Raw genomic sequence first — 24,360 nt, forward strand, 5'->3', positions numbered from 1 at the left:
GGGAGAACCAGGTGCATCAATGAGTGAGTCAAGTTTAATAAGATATGTGATTAGCAGTTCATTAACACAAAAATGAGGAGCAAGTCTCCTGAAGTAAACTGAGCCATTGCTGGGATAAAAGCACTTTTAAGTGAAAGTAGTCAAAAATATTTTTTTCAAGAAGGGGGGGGGGCTATGATTGCATTTCTCCAGGGTTTATTGCTGATTAAACTCCCAAGTTTTGTTTTGAGTATAGGAAGAAAGTGAGCTAAAATATTTTGATTTCTGAGACAAATAATTACTTGGGGGACTATGAAACTTAAGCAAAAGTCATTCTCAAGAAATGATTGATAAAGCCATCTGGAAAGTTTATTATAAACAACTTCAACAGAAAGCAGTTTCAGAAATCTAGGTAAACAAGTTTGTGATGTATTTAAATATTATTGTACATAAATGTATATCAAATGACACACAGCTTGATTTACCTGCAAATATGCATGGACCATGTTCATATAATACTGCTGATCAGGAGAACGTATAAAAGGAGGGAGGATTAAATGGAGAGTAAAGGTCTGCTAAAGGAGCACTACACTTCATCTTAGCATATGAGATGCAACATCAAAGTGTACGATACCTCTATCACTTGCAGCGTTCAAAAAGAAGAGACTAAATTCACCCTCCCCACACAGCTATAATTGCCAATTTTTTGACTCTGGCTATGCACTTAAAGCCCTGGTTGCTGGACAGAACTAGGAACCATGCATACTGCATATCTTTGGTGCAAAGTTAGGATACATTTGTGAAACCAGCTTTTTCCACACTGCTGGACTAGGGCAGAGATCAACTTTGACAAGAATAAAATATAGCTCCTTTTTGGCGAAGGAAGATACATCTGACTGTAATTTAAATATTGTACGAGATTCATCTTAAACAGAACAGTTCTAAATCAGTGATTACATCAGTGCTCCATTTTAGAAATCCTTTGATCCATTGTTGAGAATTCTGAGCTGTGGCCTCATTTCTCAGTTTTTATTATGGCCTGTTACCAGTTTCAACAGTGCTCATAACCAACTAGCAGATATCTTAAAACAATCATACAAGTGTCTGACAACGTCCTAGAAGAAGAGCTTTGTGGGGGTTTTGGTAATCAAAGAGGAGCTGTATCAACAGGCTTGCCTTAATAAATATCAGAATATTATACGCCACCCCAATATCCACAAATTGTGTGATTCCAGGGGTTGCAGGCATGCTCATTAGGGCCTGTGTTCCTTTTTGGGATAACGAGGCACATTAGAGACTCTGGTGTCTTTATGATATATGGTTTATTTACACATATATACAAACTGAGACTATGATGGAGGGGCTCACAGCATCAACACCCCAAGAGGGTCTGTCCTCCTCCATAAGCACACCATTATAATCAAAGAACAGCAAAAAGCCATCCACTCTGTCTCTTTGATGCAGTTTCTCCCAGCCATAACATGTTCTGGCCACCCCCATTCTCTGCTTGCCAAGCCGATTGCAAAATGACTTCCTGTTTGCTTACGTCAACCACCCTGAAATCCTAAATCCTTTGGGTCTCTGCCCACCAACACACAGCTGCCGGAGGAGTCCCTCCCCTTCTTGTCTGGCAGTGTTCGCTGTCTCTTGATGGTTTCCTTGATGGGCCATTGCCCAATGGCTTACACTCACCTAGCCCTGCCAGGGTAGCATGGCTTGTTAGCATAAGCTAAACCCAGGAATTTCCAGGCTTGGTGCCGTTTAATAAAACCTTGATTAATTATCAGAATTATGGGTGACTTTCACCCACAAACCCCAGCACCCAAGACCTATAGCAATCATTTCATTTATGAATCAATTCCCATGAGGCATCTTGATGATTTTTTTTACAGTGTAATGATATTTATAACGTTACATATATAATGGCAGTTAAAAACACTTGCATTTCAAAGCCATTTTGAAAAAAAACTATAAATATAAAAATAGTTTAAAACTAGAACACATACTTAAAATAAGTTCATATCCAGGACTGATAACAGATGTGATATTGATCTGGAAGGCTAATTGAAACTGAACATCTTTAGAAGGAACTGAAAAGCTAATAGAAGGCGGTTGTCTGGGACGCAGAACGGAGGTCCAAAGCGGAGGTGTTACCACACTAATTCATACGTTAGCCATGTTTATCCCTTTGTAATGTGTTGTCCCCTAGTACTGATAGCAAGAGGGCTTTTGTAAGTACTATGTGTCAGCCTCCTAGGTGCAACACAGGGCTATAGAAGTCCAAAGTTCCCCACTCCTCAGAGTCTTGACCTGGAACAGCCACAATGGAGAAAATCTGAATCAAACTTCTATCAAAAAGTTGACTTTGTCAGTTGCATGGAAAAAGAATAGATATCTAAAGGAGAATTCCTGGATGGGATGCCAAGATCCAAGTTTGGGGCAAGAACTCTTTGGGTATGGGAACCCCAGCAAAGATTTAAAAAACACAAATCATGCAGCAAAGCAAAGCATGGGAATATAGGTTGTTAGACCTTTAAAATATCCCATTTTAAGTTGCTTCCAATGCTCCCCACTTCCCTTATCATAGAAAGAGAGCACATGTTTGGCAAGGTAAAATTGGCTAACTTACAAATTCTTCAAAGCACAGATTCATGTGCTTTTCCATACAGCATTCAAAAAAAAGCTGCATATCAAAACTTGGCATAGTTACACTGGTGAAAGTTCTTAAATTATTGGTATAGGAGCTCAAGAATGGCTTGCAAGTGCCATATGGTCTGAGCTGCAGCAACCAGATCAGAGTTCCTCACATGTTGAGCTTCTCAGATAGATCAAGTGACACAAAATGGCAAGGCTCCATGGGGTATCTGGAGACACCATGGCAGGTCACAACAGCTGCCTACCATGGAATGGCCAGTTCCTCCCAAGGTGAGCTAAGCCCGGCAGGACAGCTTGCTCTATAATTAGACTTAAGCATGCTGGTTATAGGAGGCTGGTTATTCCACAGAAGTTTTTGTTAACTTTCCTTTTCATGTCTTCATCTGAACATTAACATTCCATGCTATGTCTTTATCTTATGGATACCTGCTTGGAAAGAACTTCAGTTTCAACCAGGAAATTTCACAAAGGTTACCTAAAGAGTTTTCAGATGGTTGCATATGTTGGGTCATCATTTCCTCACTTATACTTGCATATAAATAAGACTTTAAGAGACTCCACAAGCCATTAGAACACAGAACATTCTGTGGCCTCATTACTCCCAGAAAAGCAGTGAAGAAGAACTGAAACTATGGGTGGGGGGAACATTGTTAACTGTAACATTCAAAAACACAAGCAAAATCCTCTTTCTAATAATGCAGTCATTTGCAATTCTGGTAAGGAAAGCCAGTTTTTCAATTCACCAGACTCTAGCAATCAGACACATCCATTTTAATGTTGCTCCTATTTGTATTATTGTGGTGGTGAGAAAAGAAGACAGATTTTCTTTTTTCTTCACTTTCTGGAGCTACATATGCAAATTCCTTTTGCTGTGCATGCCAACATTGGTATGAATATGTATGCCTGGTTCACATCAAGTGCAGGGAAGCACAATGTATTATGCTATTGTCTAGTCATCTGAGTTAGTGCAAGAATCTGCTTACAGCACAATTCTCTTCAGCGAATCTGCCATACCGTCACAGTTTTTGTATAATAGCATATTGGTTACTATTCAGGAAAAAAAAACCCCACACATTCCTACTTATTGGTATTCAATTGAGGGCTATAATCTGGTCTTAATCACTGCTATGATACAGAGATTCTACATGGAATGTGTTTCCCTTCCCTCTCTTTACAACATCTTGTTAATCGGACCACAACTAAGAACCACACAACAGAATTACAGGTCAAACCAATGGAATTTAGATTAACTGCAACTAAGTCCTGCTCCATCGCTTTCAATGCACCATTCAGTTCAATCTTATGCATGTTTATTCAAAATTCCTATAGTGAGTTTACAATTGTAGTCATGATGACAGGTTATTATTTTCTTACTAATAAGTTATTCATGCAAATAAATATTAACCATTAAAAATTAATAATGCAGAAATAAAAGTACATTGGTAAAAATATATTCCATATTCCTATAATTTTATAAGGTACTGGTAATATCAGATTACAAATGAAGCTATACTTTCAATGTAATGCGAACCAGGTGACCACCTTTCTACTCTAAAACAGAAAAGCAATTCCAAAGCTCTTTATAATTTATAAAATTTGTGCCCTTTTTTACCTAATATAAAGTACTATTATATTTCCAATATACCTATAACAAACATTCTGAGTCTTGATTCCTACGTAGCCAAAACAGCACTACAGACACACACGACGAGGAGGAATAAGAAAGATTGAAGGAACCCCAGAGTTTGAACAAGGCGCCAGGCAAACACATTCCTCATCTCCCAGGCCAATGGCTAACTAAACAATCTGTGGTCTTTTAAACTGTGGGGATATTGTTTTTGTTCGTTACTATGTGTTTTTACAGACTACTTTGTGATCCTTGGATGAAGGGCAGTATAGAAATTTAATAAACAACAACAGCTACAGAATGTATTTAGGAGGAAATTTCAAAAGAGTCCATGAGGACTGAGCATGCTTAGTAAGCATGCGATGCTCACTTATTACTGAGCAGAAAAATGAAAAACACTTATATAATTTATATTTTTGCCAATTTACTTGGTGTTAGATAACATTGATATATCATTTTCATATAATTTTCTCTTAGACCATAACATGCTGTAAAATTTATATCCATATTCCCCAATCGTTCCCATGCTTTCATGTCTATATTATGACCAATATCTATTGCCCAATGTATCATTGAGGATTTTACTTGCTCATCTTTTCTCTCCCATTCCAATATTTTATACATTTTAGACAGCACTTTTACATTGCATTCCAACAGGTCTCTCTCCAGCTGTGATATCTGTTGGGGAACAAATTGACCCATGCTTTCTAGGCACAAGTCAGAGATATTTTCTCCTTGCCCTGATCCTTTCTAAGGGAAAACCTGCTCTTTAGCAAGAGGTCACAACAAATTGGATTTCAGGGGAAACCTGAATTGCCACTTGCTTTGACTGAGCGCTAAAGAGCGGGGCAAAGCAGTGGGAGAACAGGGCCCAGGAATTACCATTCAGTTGGTAAAGGGCTTAAAACTAAAAAGTTAATCAGATTCAAAGTTATAATTTTCATGCCACAACTAAAACAAAATTCTTACATAATTTTGGCCTCTTTTCTAAAAATAAAAGATAATAGTAAACATGGAAAATAAAATATAAGCATGGAAAAATAAAAACATGGAAATAGATAAATATTTCAGAATAAAGGGAAGGAAAAGTTAGAAAGTCTCCAAGAAAACATTTGATTTGAGGACATAAAAAAGGCATTTTCAACATTAATTTTTATGGAGCCCTAAACTTATTATTTGGGGATTAAATTACTTTTCTTGCCAATTTTTCATCCAGGTTTACTTAAGATACACATACTGAGTGACCCGCTGGGAAGAGCTAATAATGGGCAGCTGTGTTAGAAAAATAGAACAAGGAGTCAGCATGACTGCCACTAGCTGAAAATCTTTAGCACGGACAAGCTATTGTTCAATGTGAAATGCACACAGTCACATGCAGAGCGAAATCAACCTGCTTTCAAACCTCCATTCTCTCTCCTTTCACCAATGATTGCTGAAGACCCCAAACCAACCATTTAGCAGCTTTAGAGGTAATGCCATTTTCCTGCAAACTAGAGCTGTCCACGAAAGCATCTCTCCACTTAAGAATTGTATAGATAATGCAATAAAAAATTCACAGCAGGTTCTAAAAATAAATTAGCTAGCAATACCTGTGAAGAGATCCAAGATTTAGAACCTCAAAGCCAAAGTGAGAGCATTTGGGTCAAAATTAAGGGAGAGAAGAATAACAGAGACCTCATTGTGGGAGTTTACTATAGATCCCCAAGCCAAACGGAGGACATAGATGATGCCTTCCTGGAACAGATGGCCAAGCATGCAAAAGGAAGGGAGATAGTAGTAATGGGGGACTTCAATTACCTGGATATTTGTTGGATGTCAAACTCAGCCAAGAGCATAAGGTCAAACAGATTCCTCACTGGCCTTGCAGACAACTTCATTGTCCAGAAAGTGGGAGAAGCAACAAGAGGAACAGCCATTTTAGATCTGGTCCTAACCAATGTTGATGACCTGGTTAGTGGGGTAGAAGTGGAAGGATCATTAGGCGCGAGTGATCATGCTCTTCTGAAGTTTACTATACAGCGGAAAGGAGCAGCCAAGCATACTAGGACTCAATTTCTTCACTTTAAGAAAGCCGACTTCATAAAACTTAGGGAAGTGCTGGGTGAAATCCCATGGACAGTAATACTAAAAGGAAAGGGAGTTCATGATGGCTGGGAGTTTGTTAAGAGGGAGATAGTAAAAGCACAACGTCAGGCAATACCAATGAGACGGAAACATGGAAGGTGCCTAAAGAAGCCAGGGTGGCTATCTAAAGAACTTTTAACTGAATTAAGATTAAAAAAGGATGTATACAAAAAATGGAAAAGGGGGGAAACCACCAAAGAGGAATTCAAACAAATAGCCACAAATGGAGACACAAAGTCAGAAAAGCTAAAGCACAGAATGAACTCATGCTTGCTAGAGAGGTTAAAAGCAACAAAAAAGGTTTTTATGGGTATGTTCGTAGCAAAAGGAAGAACAAGAAACAGTGGGGTCACTCAGAGGAGAAGATGGTGAAATGCAAACAGGGGACACAGAAAGGGCTGAACTCCTCAATGCCTTCTTTGCCTCAGTCTTCTCCGATAAAGAAAACAATGCCCGACCTGAAGAATTTGGAGCAAATGATTCAGCAAAGGAAACACAGCCCAGAATAACTAAGGAGATAGTACAAGAATACTTGGCTAGTTTAGATGTATTCAAGTCTCCAGCGCCAGATGAACTGCATCCAAGAGTATTAAAAGAACTGGCAGATGTGATCTCAGAACCACTGGCAGTCATCTTTGAGAATTCCTGGAGAACAGGCGAAGTCCCAGCAGACTGGAGGAGGGCAAATGATGTCCCTATTTTCAAAAAGGGGAAAAGAGAGGACCCAAATAATTACTGCCCAGTCAGTCTGACATCAATACCAGGGAAGATTCTGGAGCAGATCATTAAGCAAACAGTCTGTGAGCACCTAGAAAGGAATGCTGTGATCACCAATAGTCAGCATGGATTTCTGAAAAATAAGTCATGTCAGACTAACCTGATCTCGTTTTTTGACAGAATTACAAGCGTGGTAGATGAAGGGAACGCAGTGGATGTAGCCTGGTAAAATGCGTTCTTGACTATGCTACCACTCAGTGGATTTGTAACTGGCTGACTGACCGAACCCAAAGGGTGCTCATCAATGGTTCCTCTTCATCCTGGAGAAGAGTGACTAGTGGGGTGCCACAGGGTTCTGTCTTGGGCCCGGTCTTATTCAACATCTTTATCAACGACTTGGATGATGGACTCAAGGGCATCCTGATCAAATTTGCAGATGACACCAAATTGGGAGGGGTGGCTAACACCCCAGAGGACAGGATCACACTTCAAAATGACCTTGACAGATTAGAGAACTGGGCAAAAACAAACAAGATGAATTTTAACAGGGAGAAATGTAAAGTATTGCACTTGGGCAAAAAAAATGAGAGGCACAAATACAAGATGGGTGACACCTGGCTTGAGAGCAGTACATGTGAAAAGGATCTAGGAGTCTTGGTTGACCACAAACTTGACATGAGCCAACAGTGTGATGCGGCAGCTAAAAAAGCCAATGCAATTCTGGGCTGCATCAATAGGAGTATAGCATCTAGATCAAGGGAAGTAATAGTGCCACTGTATTCTGCTCTGGTCAGACCTCACCTGGAGTACTGTGTCCAGTTTTGGGCACCACAGTTCAAGAAGGATACTGACAAACTGGAACGTGTCCAGAGGAGGGCAACCAAAATGGTCAAAGGCCTGGAAACGATGCCTTATGAGGAACGGCTAAGGGAGCTGGGCATGTTTAGCCTGGAGAAGAGGAGGTTAAGGGGTAATATGATAGCCATGTTCAAATATATAAAAGGATGTCACATAGAGGAGAGAGAAAGATTGTTTTCTGCTGCTCCAGAGAAGCGGACACGGAGCAATGGATCCAAACTAAAAGAAAGAAGATTCCACCTAAACATTAGGAAGAACTTTCTTGACAGTAAGAGCTGTTCGACAGTGGAATTTGCTGCCACGGAGTGTGGTGGAGTCTCCTACTTTGGAGGTCTTTAAGCAGAGGCTTGACAACCATATGTCAGGAGTGCTCTGATGGTGTTTCCTGCTTGGCAGGGGGTTGGACTCGATGGCCCTTGTGGTCTCTTCCAACTCTATGATTCTATGATTCTAATAAATCATTTGTTTGATAAAGTCAATGGAGGCCTGGGCTGCAGCAATTCTTAATGCTTTTTGGATGCAAAACAGGGTTTATTTTGTTTCTCCTGACACCTGCATCTGATAGGCCATTGCAAGTCCCAGTTTACAGATGGCAGAAAGCCAAAAGCATATCTAGGTGGTGGATCTAATGTCAGGGATGAAGAATAATGTTTCAACGTGTTCAGCCCCCACTATCCAAACATGCGTGAACACTAAGAAAACAATTACTGCCTTTCTCTCAGGATTATCTCCTGTGCGCCGGCTACACAATACCTAACCAAAGGTATGAGCAGCTGCCTTTTAATATAAAATTTAATAAAAAATAATGAAAATATAGTATAAGCAGCTGTCATACTAATGCGCCACGAGTGAATCCATGTTCAGAACTACTGCTGACATGAATCTTCCTTGATTATCTTGTTCCTCTGCAGCAAAAGGAGCAGCTTATGGAGCAAGCTGTGTTTGCAAAATGGGTTTTCACTGTAGACTATTATTTTTATTTTATTTTATTTTATTTATTGAATTTGTTAGTTGCTTTATCTTGCCCTCAGAGCCTAGGGCTTGCTGATCAGAAGGTCGGCGGTTCGAATCCGCGCGACTGGGTGAGCTCCTGTTGCTCGGTCCCTGCTCCTGCCAACCTAGCAGTTTGAAAGCACGTCAAAGTGCAGGTAGATACAGTGGTACCTTGGGTTACAGATGCTTCAGGTTACATATGCTTCAGGTTACATACTCCGCTAACCCAGAAAGAGTGCTTCAGGTTAAGAACTTTGCTTCAGGATGAGAACAGAAATCGTGCTCCATTAGCTAAAGTGGTGCTTCAGGTTAAGAACAGTTTCAGGTTAAGAACGGACCCCCAGATCGAATTAAGTACGTAACCAGAAGTACCACTCCAGCGGGAAGGTAAACGGCATTTCCATGCGCTGCTCTGGTTTGCCAGAAGCAGCTTAGTCAGGCTGGCCACATGACGCAGAAGCTGTCTGCGGACAAATGCCGGCTCCCTTGGCCAGTAAAGCAAGATGAGCGCTGCAAGAGTGCTGGCTCCCTTGGCCAGTAAAGCAAGATGAGCGCTGCAAGAGTGACTAGTGGGGTGCCACAGGGTTCTGTCTTGGGCCCGGTCTTATTCAACATCTTTATCAACAACTTGGATGATGGACTCAAGGGCATCCTGATCAAATTTGCAGATGACACCAAACTGGGAGGGGTGGCTAACACCCCAGAGGACAGGATCACACTTCAAAACGACCTTGACAGATTAGAAAACTGGGCAAAAACAAACAAGATGAATTTTAACAGGGAGAAATGTAAAGTATTGCACTTGGGCAAAAAAATTGAGAGGCACAAATACAAGATGGGTGACACCTGGCTTGAGAGCAGTACATGTGAAAAGGATCTAGGAGTCTTGGTTGACCACAAACTTGACATGAGCCAACAGTGTGACGCGGCAGCTAAAAAAGCCAATGCAATTCTGGGCTGCATCAATAGGAGTATAGCATCTAGATCAAGGGAAGTAATAGTGCCACTGTATTCTGCTCTGGTCAGACCACACCTGGAGTACTGTGTCCAGTTCTGGGCACCACAATTCAAGAAGGACACTGACAAACTGGAACGTGTCCAGAGGAGGGCAACCAAAATGGTCAAAGGCCTGGAAACGATACCTTATGAGGAACGGCTAAGGGAGCTGGGCATGTTTAGCCTGGAGAAGAGGAGGTTAAGGGGTGATATGATAGCCATGTTCAAATATATAAAAGGATGTCACATAGAGGAGGGAGAAAGGTTGTTTTCTGCTGCTCCGGAGAAGCGGACACGGAGCAATGGATCCAAACTACAAGAAAGAAGATTCCACCTAAACATTAGGAAGAACCTCCTGACAGTAAGAGCTGTTCGACAGTGGAATTTGCTGCCAAGGAGTGTGGTGGAGTCTCCTCCTTTGGAGGTCTTTAAGCAGAGGCTTGACAACCATATGTCAGGAGTGCTCTGATGGTGTTTCCTGCTTGGCAGGGGGTTGGACTCGATGGCCCTTGTGGTCTCTTCCAACTCTATGATTCTATGATTCTAACCCCAGAGTCGCCCGCGACTGGAATTAACAGTCAGGGTCCCTTTATCTTTACTTCCCTTGCCCAGGGCAACCCAAAGCAGCCAACAAGATACATTAAAGCCAAGAGGAAAAAGAAATACAGCTGTACCTTGGAATTTGAACGGAATCCGTTCCAGAAGTCCGTTCAATTTCTAAAACGTTCGGAAACCTAATCACAGCTTCTGATTGGCTGCAGGATGCTCCTGCAGCAAATTAGAAGCTGCTGAAGCCCTGTCAGACATTCAGGTTCCAAAACAACGTTTACAAACTGGAACACTCACTTCCAGGTTTGTGGCGTTCAGGAGTCAAAACATACGAGTTCCAGGGTGTTCAACAACCAAGGTACGAATGTATCTTAAAACCATCCCGCCCACTTCTAAAAGGCCAGAGATAGATTAAAGCCAAAGGCCTGACTATAAAGATAGGTTTTTGCCTGGCACCTACAGGGATATATAATGATGGTGCCAGGCAAGCATCTCTGAGGAGAGCATTCCCCAAATAGGGAGCCACTGCAGAAAATGCCGCTCTCCAGACCTCTTGTGAAGTGGGTACATGATGAAGAGCCTCAGATGATGAAGGATCAGGGTCCAAAGCTGAAGGAAGGCACTCTGCACCACCCAGACCACCTGAGCCTCAAGCAACAGCAATGGATCCAGCTGCATACCTGCTCCTTCAGAGGGAGTGCAACCTCACCAAAAGCAGACAACCCCTCATTCATCTGGTCTAGGGAACCACCTAGTAACAGTGCCTCAGTCTTATTTGGATTGAGCTTCACTTTGTTGGTTCTCATCCAGTCCATTACCGAGGCAAGACAACAGTCCAGCGCATTCACTGCCTGACCTACAGATGTAAAGGAGAGCTGTGTGTCATCAGCATATTGCTGGCAACGTATTCCAAACCTCCGGATAACCCCACTCGGCGGTTTCATACAGATGTTAAACATAATGGGAGATAAAAGTGAACCCCGAGGAATCAGACTCTGAAAGCTCCACGGGGCTGAACAGCACTCCGCAAGCAGCATCCTCTGAAAATGACCGTCCAAGTAGGACCAGAACCACTACAAAGTGGTGCTGCCCACCTCTAACACAGACATCCAGAAGGATGCCTTGTCAATGGTATCAAAAGCCACTGAGAGGTCAAGGAAAACTGACAGGGACACATTTTCCCTGTCTCTCTTCCAACAGAGGTCATCAAACAGGGTGGCCTAACCTCTGTCTGAAATAGATCAAGAATCAGCTTCCTCCAAGAGTGCCTGCATCCAGTCTGCAACTGCCAACTCAAAAACCTTGCCCAAGAAAGGGAGGTTGGCAACCGCCCATTAATCACTTAGATTTTCCAAATCCAGGTAGGGTTTCTTAAGGAGTGACTTTACCACTGCCTCCTTCAAGCAGGCAGGGACCACCCCCTCTTGTAAGGAGGCATTAATCACCTCCCTGGCCCAGCCAACTGTCCCCTCCTTGAGAGATTTTATCAGCCAAGAGGGGCAAGGGTCCAGAGAACCAGTGGTCACCCTGTCCGATCCAAGCACCTTGTCCAGATCTTTGAGCCTTACCAACTGAAAATCATCCAACACAACAGGACTAGACAGTGCTCAGGACACCCCATGAGATTAATCTGCTATAATAACAGAATCAAGATGGAAGTGATTTTATCCTCAAAATGCTTTGTAAACAAGTCACAGCAAACTACTACCTCCTTCAGGGTAGACTGCAAGAGGCCCCTCACTACATGGAAAAGCTCTGCTGTGTGGCATAGTGAGAATGCATGAAGGCAGCCAGGTATGCCTTCTAAGTAGGCTCAATAATTAGCTCTCACTAGTGTGTGTTTGCATTTGTCTAGAGCAGGCATAGGCAAACTCCAGCCCTCCAGATGTTTGGGACTACAATTCCCATCATCCCTAGCTAACAGGACCAGTGGTCAGGGATAATGAGAATTGTGGTCCCAAACATCTGGCGGGCCGCAGTCTGCCTATGCCTGGTCTAGAGCAGGAGTTGTCAACCTGGTCCCTAGCGCCCACTAGTGGGTGTTTCAGGATTCTAGGTGGGCGGTAGGGGGTTCACCGGCACAAGCTGAATCCTCCTTCCATCAAGCACTGGTTCACGGTAAGGAAATTTTACCATTAAGAAAGAAGCATTAGTGGGCGGTAGGTATAAAAAGGTTGACTACCCCTGGCCTAGAGTTTTTCTCCACTTGCATTCAAGCCATCTCCCTCCATTGAGATGAATGGAAGAGTTTACATACCAAGGATCTCAGTGCACATACACACATCTAGGCCATTTGGTAATAGCAACCAAGATTCACAGCTACTGAATTCTAAATACTTATCTTGTCTTGTTCTACAAAGTTGAGAAACTATCACTTCTGGCGACTTTTCTTTAGTTATAAAAATTTGCGATGCATCTGTTAGTGTCCAAAGTTTCAATCCTTTCACCACTTGGTTTTATTTTCAAGAAAGGTAATTAAAAATACATTCGATCATCTATCAGCCCTGTCTGTTGTAAAATAATCAGTTGCAAGCCTGGCAATAAGGGTTGTGCAGAAATGGAAACAAGCTTCACAATGATGGAAGCTGATGGTTTACGAAGTCACTGAATGAGAACTGATTATTGATTTGCTATCCTCCTAACAACATCAGTGTCAAGTGATAATGTACTGTACCACTTGCTTCAGAGTAAATAGCAATTTTTATATTAGACCCTTTCTTGCAAATTGGCTGCTCGCAGGGAAAGCAAAATATACAGCCATCTGAGTAACTTGAAGCAGTACACAAACTGCATTCAGAGAATGCCAGCAAAGCACAGAAACATTGTTGCTGGTGTTTAAAATTCGAGCTTTTCCCATAAACTCCAAATCAAAAGCTTGAGAATTCTAATCCTCCAGTTGCACAGCATAGACAATGCCCTCTTGTTCTCCAATTTGTGTCTGCATGCTATTGTTTTGCGGGAGATTATCCAGTTTGTTATAAACAAACTCAGAATGGCTGCTATTATTATTCAAGAATGCTTAATTATGGGAACTGTGGCCTACAGATTCTGGTTAAAATATAGCTATTAGATGGAATCCAATTGGTGCCACTACGCAAGAAAGGAATTTTGATCCAGGAGGTGGCTTTCTTTGCCAATTCACTCTTCCCCTACAATTCCTCGCACGACCTGCCATCCCCTTCTGGCGGGTCCAATAATCTGGACATATTTGGAGGGTGGTGCATAGGAAGTAGGACTGAAAGCAAAAATTGCCTCCCCTTTCCTTCTGTTAGCAGACACTTCAACCAGATCAAAAGTCCTTCTGTGAGTCCATGTTAGGGATATAAGGCTCTCCGTTTCTCATTTTTCCAATCGTAAATTTAGTTCTCCACACTTCCGCAGCAATTTGCGTGTTTTTTTAAAATCGTCACAAAAAAATCTCCAGCATTTTAATGCAAATTTCTTCTAATAAACACATTTTTATGCAGCTTGAGTAATGTAAGACATTGTTTCTAGCAATTTCCCCTAATATAATGAGTTTTTGTATGTTGTTTTCACTATTAATTTTAATGTGCAGTTTCCACTAATATGTATTTTTGTAGTATTGTTTGAAGAACTCCCTTGCACAATTCAGAATGTGAAGGATGGCTGTAATCTGAATCGAAATTCTCCCCTACTGTACAAGGCACTGATTAAATTATTGCTCCCAGATTTTTCTTTTTATATTGTTTACATTTTTATCTTGCTTTTCCTGAAAGGAGCTCAGGGAAGTGCATGTTGTCTTCCTAATTTTTCAGAAAAGTGCTGGGAGGTGGACCAGGCTAAGAATGACTGGAGCCAGAACTCACCATGAACGCCTCCCTTTTTCCTGCTAGAATGGCAATGGCACCCACCTGAGAGGTGCTGGAACTGAGTTCTGGTGAGTTCCTCCTGGGAAAAAAATCCCTGACGAGCGCAGGTTTACCCAGTCACTTTTGTGGCTAAGTGGGCATTAAAAGTTGGTTCTCCCTAGTCCTATTCAACATTCTATACCAGAGATGTCCAATGGGTAGATTGTGATCTACCGGTAGATTGCCGGGATGCCCCAGGTAGATCGCGGGATGAGAGAAAGTGATCATGGAACAGCAGCTCCTCTACCTTTGCTCCCCCCAAAAAACTCAACAACTCTTGCCTCTCCTCCCAAAAAAGCTCAACAACTCTGGGCAAATCTCCCCCCAGTTAGTTGCCACCTTGGGTAGATCACTGCCAGTTTTTTTTATACTAGGAGTAGATCACAGTCTCTTGGGAGTTGGACGTGCCTGTTCTATACCATACAGATGTCGTCTTTTAAAACGCTAAGACAAGCCCTGTGGAAATTTGAAAGACACAAGCCCTCTGTATATGTTGCTTGTGTCTGTGGCGTAACCATGTCCAAACCAGAACTGGAGCCATGCTTTTCGCTCTGCCCCCATCAGATCTTCTTTAGCAGCTGCACATGGGTGTCTATATGCAAAGCCCAATATGCCAACTCCTGCCCATGTGTAGCAGTCCTGCAGGATCAGGACACCATCACACACAAACACTATATGTGAGCAGGAGCTTCTACACACATGCACCATTTTGCTTTGGGCTTTTTGTACACAACATGGAGTTGTTAAAGAAAGAGGATTTGATATTGGGAGGCGGCACTATAAACATATCTCTCTTCCAGCTTGTAATGTACACATAAAGTTAACATACTGTGTGATGGCACTGTGAGTAGAGCATAAGACTCTTAATCTCAAGTTCTGGGTTCAAGCCCCACACTGGGCAAAAAGATCCCTGCATTGCAGGGGGTTGGACTAGATGACCCTTGTGGTCCCTTCCAACTCTACAATTCTATGATTCTATGCTACTGCAGAAATGTACAATTTGAAAGTGGTTACATAATTCTCAAAGACCCATGATTGGAGTTCTCCTGACAACCATGTTGGGCAATCCTAAACTAGAACTTTTAAAGCACCCTCTGATTATTTGTAGCATGTTGTTGTTGTTGTTGTTGTTGTTGTTGTTGTTGTATGTCTCACTTATTACATAATAACTGCAAACTCACAATGATTGAGCACCTATCAAGTTGGAAGCAAAACAAATCGCCACCAAATAAGATGTTAGTTTCTACATACACAAGGGAGGTATAAGGAGCCAAGTTCAATAGAAAAATATCCCCATGCTCAGCAGTCTCCAGGAGCTATGGAACGATGAGTATCAGTTGGAAAAGAAAAAACAGAAAGGGGGGGGGGGAGTAAGAAGTGAATTGGCTTCCTTTAAGCTCCTGACAGCTAATCCTTATGGCTAAAAAGAACCGCCAATTGTCCTTCAGAGGGATTAGAAACTGGTAGATTCTGCCTCCTTTGTGGTCATTCGCAGCTTTGCAGTGTCTGGTGAAAGGATGCGGACAGCATTTACGGGGACTACCACTCCCATTAGCCATACCCAGCATAGTCAGTGGTCAGTGATGATGGGAAGGCTAGTCTAACAACTTCTGAGGAGGTAGAATTTAATGCCCATCACCATCAATGAACTTGCCATTCAGTGCATCATAGAATGCAGAACTCCTGACACTGCAAAGTGTGGCTTTAATGAGCCAGACTGTTTTGAGCTCTTGTCAGAGGAGCTTTTTCCTCCACTGATGTGTTCTGGAGTTTTTGCAGCCTGCCTCCTCTTCTGGCTCTTGGGTGGTGGGAATTGCTTCTGTTCTATCTGACCTGAGTCAGTCCAGACAATTATTACCCTCCATAAGCTACTGAGCCACTGTGCAATTGCATATGATGGTGGCATTGTTCCAGCAGTGCACATCCTCAGCTTCTACGCTTCCCCATGGAAGTGCAGCATAAATCCCAGTGACACCATGGGCTCATGGTAGAAATTACAGGGGCAGGCCTTGGATTATGATTGGAGAGGCAACACACATGCACCAGGCTATTCCATGGTTTTAATTTTAGTTCTTACCTTTCTGAGGGATAAAAAAATACTTAAAACAACAACAGCAACAACAACACATGCACTAGGGATGCTAAGACTAAACTACATTGCAGCTTTGAGGAACAAAAGGGCTATGAGACCAATTGCTCATCCACACCAAGTTCTATTGTGTATTTACTGCATATTTGAGGCCAGTTCGAGGTGTCATCCACATGTTTCCCTCATGAAGCATCCACCTCACAGTTGATTTTACAGTCAAATTAGATTTCCCTGATCCTGGGAAAATTCAAAGAGATCAAACCCTAATTTACAGTTAGATGCTTACCAAATACACCAGGCATAGGCAAACTCGGCCCTCCAGATGTTTTGGGACTACAACTCCCAGGGTGATGGGAGTCATTGTCCCAAAACATCTGGAGGGCCAAGTTTACCTATGCCTGAAATACACACTTGCATTTTGCATTCCCTTACCTAATTACATACCCCTAGCCATCAATGCTTCCTGCATTCCCTGGCTTCTCAGTTCTTTTCATCTCACTTCTGCAGTGTTGCATCAACTTCTGGCTGCCCGGTGTAATTATTACATTAATTGGAACCTGCTGTGAATGCACAAACTCATTCCTGCTTACTGAAAGGTAGGTGCCCCCACCCAACTATTTCCAAAGATGTGGATGTATAGGATTGCAACCCTTGGATTCTCAATGAGAGCTTGCTCAATGGCCAACAAAAGGTTAAATGAAGCAAATGAGATGGTTTCCAAGAGAGGAAGGAAATGGGGGGGCAGGGATCCTCCAGAGCAAAGGCCCTTCCTCATCCAGCCTTGGAGACAAGCTGGATGCAAAGAGGGACCACAAATCTTATTTAGGAGTGAGGCTAACTTGAGATGCTGCCCATATGTGGACTTGCCTAAAGCACAGATAAAAAATGTTCCGAGCATAATCAAACAGCAGCTATGAGCCTCACTAGCCTGGTATGTTGAATGCTGGCCTTGCAAAAGTAGGCATTAGCTCAATATATGTCTCATTATTAATTACAAAGAGAGTGAGAAGGTCAGGGTAAGGGTGACTTAAGTCGTAATAAAAATGAGTATTCTGAATAGCAAAAATCTGTATTACGAGCCCATTATTAGTGAGCATCAGCCCTGCCAGCTAAAATATTCCAAATGCCACAACCAACCAAGCCAATCACCATAGCCACTTCCATGCAAATTAAGCTGTTATGCGTATTTCCTTTAATTTCCTTAACACTTGGGGTTTCTTCAGTGGATTGCACCCTCAGATAATCAGCATCTGGATAATGGGGTTTTATTGAGATTTTATTACTATTACCTGTTATTTAGCAGCTTTTCTTTGCTTCTGCTTTGTATATTGTTTTCATTGTAATGAAGCTTTTCAGAAAGAATACAGGCTTTCAGGATGACATTTCTCTATGATTTATGCACTAGATATGGCTCATGACGAACAAGTGTTTCCTTTGTTGAAGAGTCTTCACAAGTCATTTCATTTAATTTCAGTCATTTTTCCTGTCAGCAAAGTAGTTTAGAATGAAACTAGGCTACATTTGAAGAGGGGAACAAACACTGCCTGAAAGAACACGTCTGTACAAAAACCTGATGCAAACTGAAACAGTCCAGAGAGCCTTATGCATAATAGTGCTTACTAATCTCTCATCACCACACTTCCCTCCTGGGATCAAGTAACTGGGTAAACACTCTGAGATGTCATCAGTTGAGGCACCCATCACAATTTGTGGGTCAAGGATGGAAGCAGGGGGTAACCTTGGCTTACAAAAGGTGGCATCCAACTGAACAGTTCAGCAAGCACAAGCACTTAGGGGTAAACAAGGGAACTAACTTCCCCTCTCATCTCCCTGCACGCCCCCTAAAAATGTTTTGGGGGTTCAATGCAAATTTATGGAGTGCACAAGGGAGAGGATATGGAAGGGAAGTTGCATTAGTGCAAAGTTACTTATATATAAAAATCAGTACCAATTCAATTTCCTTCTGACACATCCTTCCTCTTATTCTCTGGGATCTCACTCAGGGTCCAAACAAACTCTCATCTCACCTGCAAACATCTCACAATGAGAAGAGTTCCGGGAAACAGCAGCCATCTTTCTAGTCTGCTATCTCTAGGATTGTTTTTTAAGGGCAATCCCAAGGTGGATGTCCACAGCTGTGTCCCATTCAGCTGCACTCTCCACACCCAGCCCCAGGTGCAGCAGGTTTGTTGAGTTTTGCTTTAAATAAATGGGAGAAATGGACTCACTTTTATTTCCACAGCCTGAATTACAAGCACTACCATGAAGAAGAAAAACGGAGTCTAAATTGTAAATAATGCTCGTGGCTGTTTATGCTAACTTATTTCCCTTTATCTATATAGGGTATCCATGTCTAATAAGATTTTGTGAAACCTGCTGCAGCCGAAAAAGCAATATTCTGAAAAACAGTTGTTAGGAGAAAGAGACAGAGCTTGTGCAAGAAGGCTTTCTCAAGTGCCACAAGACCCAAAATTCCTTAGACAATGTTGGCCAGGCTTCCTCAACGTTGGCCCTCCAGATGTTTCCCATCATCCCTGACGACCGGTCCTGCTAGCTAGGGATCATGGGAGTTGTAGGCAAAAAACATCTGGAGGACTGAGGTTGAAAAAGCCTGATGTTGGCATTTCTTATGAGTAGACAGGAGAAACCAGCAACAGAAGGGAGGGACAAGCAACAGCAAACTGAGATCCTGGGATCAACAGGAGCCAGTCCTGCTGATAGAATTGACAAAGCTCAGAGCATATCATTATGAAAACCAGCCTGTTTACATCCTTTGTCAGGCAAAAGAATGCCTATAGCTTTGTGATGGCTCCTTTATGGAAGCTAAATCCTAGAAAATGGGAGGCTTTTGTGGAATATTCCAAGTAAGAGCAGGGATGGGGAGACCTGTGGCTCTCCAGGTGTTGTTAGACCCCGACGCCGATTGGCCCCAGCCAGCATAGCCAATAGTGAAGGATGATGGGAATTGGGGGGGCTACAGGTTCCCTATTCATGGAACAGAGAAATCCATCTGATCCCAGAGAAGATGACTCATCCACCCTCAACATACACACCCTAACCAATGAATTGTACGTAGGAAAAATAGACATATTTTTTGGAATCAGAAACAGAAGTAGGCAGGGAGAAGGAAGGAAAGAGAGAGGGCTTGTGAGCTGAAGTCACCTACTTGGATGCAGAAGCCTCTTTCTGGGGACCTGACCCAGGGCAGGGGACCTGCTGCTTGAAGGAGTGCTTAAGTTGTTTGCCTCCACCTATGTTCTCTTCCCATATTTATAAATAAACCCAAATGTTACAAAATGCCACATCTCCAATGATCTCTCCTCTAAAAAGAAAAAGACGCCAAAGCCTATTTAAGTATTCTGTTACCTTCATTTGGCTTCCCCATGTGCCCTCAGGTGCTTGTGCACACTTTTCTGTCAACTGGGACTTGTTAGAAACCCCAAAAGTTCTACTTAGTCTTCTTCGTTGCAGATGCTCTTGGCAGCCATCTGCTAATGTTGGCTATTATTCTCAAGCGCAGCCGAAGTATAAAGCTAACAGAATGCACACAAAGCATTTAGCCAGGTCATGAAAACCCTGCTTGGAGATTGTATCTCTTCATCAGGCATTGGTGCAAAACTACATGAAGCGCAATAGCAGATCGCCCCTTCCCCCTATGTCTGTAAGTAAGGAGAGGGTGATGGAAAAGTCCTTGAATTTGTGTGTGTGTGTCCACCTGGCTTAATGTGTGTATCTGCCTGCCGGCCTGTATATCTTCCTCTGCTGAAGGTGTGTGCATGCACCTTCTTGACTACATGTGGCAATGTCTACGCATCTGCCTATCTGTATAAATCTCCCTCCCACTAAGTGTCTATGTACTCTGAGAGTGTGCTTGTGTCCAACCATCTAACCCTCAGAGACCTGACTCTCAATGTGGCCATCAAGTCAAAAAAGGTCATCCTTCCCACTCCACTCTTTACTCTGTAGGCCGACTGGCATGTTCTCTCCCTCCTGGTTGTTCATTCGGGAGCTTCAAAAGCTTTCTCCAATCCAAACATCACAGCGACCAATACCAAGAAGCATCAGCAGACTTAGGAACCTGCAGAGTATTGGCGGTTCATGTAACAGACCCAATAGCACACATCTTGGCTAATCCACTTTATTTACATATAATACACTTGAAGCATTCTGACTTAGCTCCTTCCTCTTTCTCATCAGTCAGCAAAGAGAAAGGACAAAGGACAATAATCCTACATTCCAGAACACAGTGACACAAAACATCCTGTCTCTGTCACTTCCCACACTGTGGAATGAAAACATACACCGTCATGTGACAGATAACAATCCCATGACTGCAAACACGGGGCAATAATCCTAACAGGTATCACTGGGGAATCTTCAGAAGTTGAGTACCAGTTGCACACAGCCTACCGCTACACATGCAGAACTATGGACTAAGATAAATTTCAAAAATTGCTCATCTCCTAATCCTGAAGCACACAGAGAGGAAGCCGTGTGCATAAGCAACACAGATAAATCTTTTGCTGAATTGGGGCAAAAGACAAGTTTTAGCAAAGTCATCTATTAAATGAAGGCGAGAATATCAAGGCCATACTACCCATCTGTTTCTATAATAATGGCTTATTGTGGACAGCTTCTTAATCTGCATAAAAGCCAGCAACCACTGGACCTAGATGGCAATGGTTGACACATTGGTCTTGAAAATAATAGCACCTATGGTGCTGAACTGCCATATTTTTACCTGAAGATAGACCTTTTTGACTAGATGAAGTTGCAGTGATCGCCCTGTTCTCATTGTTTCCCAAAAGGGAAGGTACAACTGCAGAAATCCTTGCAATCCTGTGCTGACATGGGTATCCTTCCAGCACTAGTCAGTCACCGAAGTGCAATCCTGAGGTGTACTGTTTGGAGGAAATTAAGCACTGTGGTTGTGTGCATGAGCTGCGTCTCAGTTCAGCGACAATTCAAAATTGTTATAGGGCATGTTCTCCTGACTACTTCAGTATGTTAAGTTCCTTTCAAAATACACAATCAAACCTCGAGAGGATTGTCTGCGTTTGTGTGCTGCTGTTCCTGTTTGAATCGACTCTCTGCTCTGAGCCAGCACCTTTTGTTTTCCCATGGCCATCGCTAACAGCCAGAAGGCTAAGCACAATCCCATGAAACATTATACTGACAGCCTTGGCCTCAAGGTGTTTCACAGTGTGTGATCTACATGCAGCATGCAAATCTTGTTTAATTAAACCATTGACTCTCAGTGCTAGGAACTCATAGTATGCCGGTGATTGCCATTCATGCTGTGACCTATGATTCCTTGAGGTTAATGGTTTGTTCCTAGTAGTGCACACATTTTCGAAGCTTTAATGTGGTGCTGAATGGACTCGGGAGACTACAGAAAATTTGTATTTGAAAAAGCAAAAAAATTGAGGGGGGGGGGGTTTGAGGGTTGAATCTTTTGATGCTAAGCGTTCAGGAGAAACCCGCCTCCCCCAGCTTTCTATTTGCTTATAATTATTGCATAATTTATTCACTAGTTTAAAATGGTGCATTTTTCTGATGGAACTTGACTAAGAGAAAGGCATAGTTACATGCACCTTGCTCATATATTAGTCAGAGCTCATACAAATGATTAAACTATAATATACTTACTGATTGGGTAATAACAGAGCAGGGATTTTTTTAAAAAAGAATTTTATGAGTATTTAAATAGCTGTGTACAGTCTAGAATGTTTGAAGGTTTTTTCTTTATATGCGCACAGCATACAGCGGTCATTAAACTCTATGTAGGAATTGCTGTGGCTCTCATGATAGGCATATATTTGCGTGGATGAACTTACTTGAAGTGGTCTCTTGTCACACAGCAGTTCACAGATCTGTCGGCAGCCACATGAACTACACATATGGCAAATTGTGTGTTTGAGATGATAGATTACACACATACACCTTCCCAGGGTCAAAGCCTTTCTGAATAACACCTCAATTCAAGAGGTCTTTACTTTAGTTAGTTCACATAAGTAAGCCCACTGGGCTTTTCCCCAGGTAAAGCTCTCTGAGGTTGAATCTTTAGAAGTGGAAAGCATGACTTAATTGAAACTGATAGCGTGTAACACACCTAACTTCAATAATATTGTGGGAAATAGTACATGCAACCTCATGAAGTGTGTTTATTGCTAGAGTCCTTTTTCATCTGTTTCTGAGACATCTGAAGGAGCAATTAAAAACTCCAATTTCTTAATAAATGCTATAAAATAATATTGTGTATACAGACCGCTTTTCTCCCATTTGTAATAATTCAGAACATGCTCATCTAGAAAAGATCAAACTGTGTTAATTAGTATGCAACTAATGCACGAGAAAAAGAATTTCTTTTGTACTGATAATGCTTTGATAAATCCCTGTGCAATTAAAATGCTTAATTCCCATCTTAAAAGTAGCTTTTTAAAGTATGAAATGTGTTTTTTTTTTAAATGTACTGGGATTTATTTTAGTACAACTTTACTTTTATAAATGCATCAGAAGTGTTTTCAACTACCTTCTTACGTGTTATTTATTTTTTAAATACAAATCCTTCTATTATTTTCCTTATTAAGCCATCTCACTCTAGGAGGAAGAATCGAGACATGTTCTCCCGCATATATATACAATATATCCAAAATCCCACAATAGATGCATAGAATTTTATGGTAAAAATAGATGTTCATTACAAAACCATTCAGTGCTGTTGTATACATATTTAGCCAGACATAAGCCCCATTGTGCTTAGTAGAGCTAACTACTCGGTTTCACAATCTCCACCATTTTTGGTAAGAATTGGGAAAACCTGTTGCTTCATTTTCTGCTTCATTCACCTGCTATTCCACAAACTGTCACTGAATATTTTGAACACTATTCCACTGAAGTAGAAGATCAGCATCACTGTTGCACCTGCTATGCATTATTATTATCATCATCCTGAATAGTGTAAAGTGAACATCGTATTCCCCATCTCTCCTTCAGCCAAACTACACATTACATTAGTTATGCATCTTTTAAAACATATTTGGCTGACCATGGGACGGGGTGGGTGTATGTGTTTGCTTGTTATCTACTTTTGTGTGTGTGTTTTTATATTGTAAACTGCCCTGTGATCATCTGGTGAAATGCAATAAATAATGATTTAATAAAGAGAAATTTAATAAAGAATAATAATTTTTAGGAAAAGCAGCCATAGAGACCCTATTCTGGAATGTGGTCCCAATCTGGACTGAGGCTCCATACCAAAGATCCCACCACCAGTATTTTCCTCTGAAGGCTATGTTTACTACAAGCTGTACCCTTGGGGGCAAATGGCAGCAGGAAAGTGGTGCAATGCCCCAATCCAGATTGATGTACTGTTTTGCCCTAAACAACAGAATGCAGAGTGCAGTCCTTCTTATACATCACAGGCAATTAGTTTTAACGTGTATTATTTTGGACTTCAGTTACTTGTTCTTTCCCAAAGGAAAATTACATCCCCAAATCTGCCCTGCTATCATAGGCAGAAAAACACAGGGGGGCAATTCACTGAATATTTCTAAAGGTTAAATCTGGACAAGACATTTCCAGTCACTTACTGTTGAATTAAGCTCTATTGTTAATACATACTGATAGATGATGAGCTATGAAAAGGAGGACTGAAAAATTAGGGCCCAGGCCAACTGCCTTCTTCAAAAACAGTCAAACAAAACCCAATAATATTAAAACCAGATCTACAGTTGTGGCTGAAATTTTCTACCCCATTCAGTTACTTGACCAGTTTGCAGAAGGTTCTTCAGCAGAAGAGGGAAATTTCTCAACTATTCAAGAAGAACTTGAAATGTTCCAAATTTTAGCTGAAACGTTGGATCGGTTCTATATCCCCTACCCCTCAACCTATTATATTCCTA

At 41.8% G+C, this 24,360-nt stretch overlaps 1 long non-coding RNA gene across 4 annotated transcripts in view; it reads right to left on the reverse strand.

The window, feature by feature from the left end:
• Positions 1 to 24,360, reverse strand: part of LOC309527273 — a 55,468-nt gene that overhangs the window by 27,617 nt on the left and 3,491 nt on the right. The gene's annotated exons all lie outside the window — the stretch shown is intronic.

The sequence above is a fragment of the Podarcis vaucheri genome, assembly GCF_965113315.1.
Source record: "Podarcis vaucheri genome assembly, chromosome: 1".
Lineage (NCBI taxonomy): Eukaryota > Metazoa > Chordata > Lepidosauria > Squamata > Lacertidae > Podarcis > Podarcis vaucheri.